This window comes from Lactuca virosa, chromosome 1 (genome assembly GCF_052849685.1).
Source record: "Lactuca virosa cultivar CGN04683 chromosome 1, Lactuca_virosa_CGN04683_v6, whole genome shotgun sequence".
Classification (NCBI taxonomy): Eukaryota; Viridiplantae; Streptophyta; class Magnoliopsida; order Asterales; family Asteraceae; genus Lactuca; species Lactuca virosa.
The window spans coordinates 1,216,849-1,218,804 of NC_136426.1; positions in this window are offsets into that span (position 1 = coordinate 1,216,849).

Sequence of the window (1,956 nt, forward strand, 5' to 3'; positions counted from 1 at the left end):
AGCTGCTACATGTGTGGCATGGATGGTCACGTCAGCAGGGACTGCCCACAGGGGGCAAGCCCATTATGTTTTCACTGTGATCAGGTGGGCCACAAGAAGGTCGACTGTCCGATGATGAGGGGAAGGGTAGTAAGAACGTTTGCTCCGGACACTTTGAGGATCAATGATGGATGAGAGGGAAGGACAGGAACCCCAACAGAGAGGAGTCATACTTTGCAGTGACATGCAGGAGAGATCCGGATTACAACAGGCAATGTTTCAGGTATGTATCAATTGCTATTTTCGATTCTATCTATATTATGGTTGTTCTTGCCTCTGTCTTGGGTAAGAGTATGTATAAGTTATCTCCCTGCTTGTATTCAGATTGTATTTGCGAAAAATGTCATATGCCAATTGCATAGCGGGAATCATTAGTAGCTAGTGTAAGGTCATTTCCCTTTTTTTGGTTCGAAGTGTTCAATGTTATCTCGGTTACGACCGAGATCAGTTTAGGAGCATCATGTGAAAGTCTGCGGTCAGGATCCGGGTGGTGGTTACCTACCATCGCCAGTATTCGGTAGTTTCAGTCTTGGTGTCTGGGATGGATTTTGGAAGCATCAAGGGAAGTGGTCTATCACTGAAAAGGTTGCTAGGAGCATTGGTTAATTGGACCTTAAGGTTTGAGTAGGACGTCAGATCGAACATATGGGGTCATCGGTAGAGAGATTCAGAAGGCGTTCATCCAGTTTTCAATAATTGTGCGACCTTTGGAAGTGGGCTAGTAGTTGATCACTAGCCAGGATGAGTATTGGTAACCGGGGTGTTTAGCCCGTAAGAGTAAGGGAATGGGAATCCTTCAGTTATCAAGTACTATGAAGACTTAGTAGAATCCAAGTGGGGGAGAATCGTCCAGGGATTCAGAAGCAGAAGCGGTTGTGAAACCAGGATGAGTTTTGCATCCTTGTCAGGGGGAAGAACAGATCAAGCGACAGTATGCATTGGGTGTAGTGGGAATTGGAAGTTTGGAAAACTTTTCAATGATGAGATCGCGTCCTCGGAATGTTTGATTGCCGGTTTCAGGAAATTCGGTAGAGAATTTCGGACAGGACAAGAGTTCAGCTAGATCATTAGGTCGTGTCCGCATGCCTGACTTGTGGAAGGTGTTGTAAGGCTGCGGGTTAGCCGTAACATTCACGAGAAGCCAGTCAGTGTGGAAAGTGTTGTAAGACTGCGGGTTAGCCGTAGCATTCACTAACATCCAGTCAGTGTGGAAAGTGTTGTAAGATTGCGGGTTAGCCGTAGCATCCACTAGCAGCCAGTCGATGTGGAAGGTGTTGTCAGACTACGGGATAGCCGTAGCATTCACCAGTGGTCATATAGTATGAGAAACGTGGTAAGACTACGGGGTGGCCCGTAGCATTAGTTGTCAGATAGTGTAGAAGTGTTGTAAGACTATGTGGGTGGCCTGTAGCATTCACGAGTTGGCGGGAAGGGTATAGTAAGACTGCGGGGTGGCCCGTAGCATTTGTTAGTTAGCAATTAGTAAGACTACGAGGTGGCTCGTATCATTTGTTAGTTAGCCATTGGTATATGGGTATAGTAAGACTGCGGGGTGGCCCGTAGCATTCATTAGCGGTCAATTAGTATGGGAGCATAAGACTGCGGGGTGGCCCGTAGCATTCGTCGGACCCTAGTCGGCGGTGAGAATGCGACAGATGTATGATTCACTCACGGAATTCTTCAGATGGATTAAGATAGGGTGGGGCAGCCGCACGGATGTAAGTAGGCCATAGTAGGTTTGGTCGGAAGTGGTAGGTCGTTGGAGACCAGGTATGATGTAAGACTACAACAGTTCGGGTAGCATTCACCTTTCGTAGTAGATTGCGCTGGCAAGGAGTGGTCAGACAGTGCGATCGGGAGGATCAACAGGAATGCTGAAGCCATGAGTGGCAATGAGGATAGAGTAGTTTCGATAGT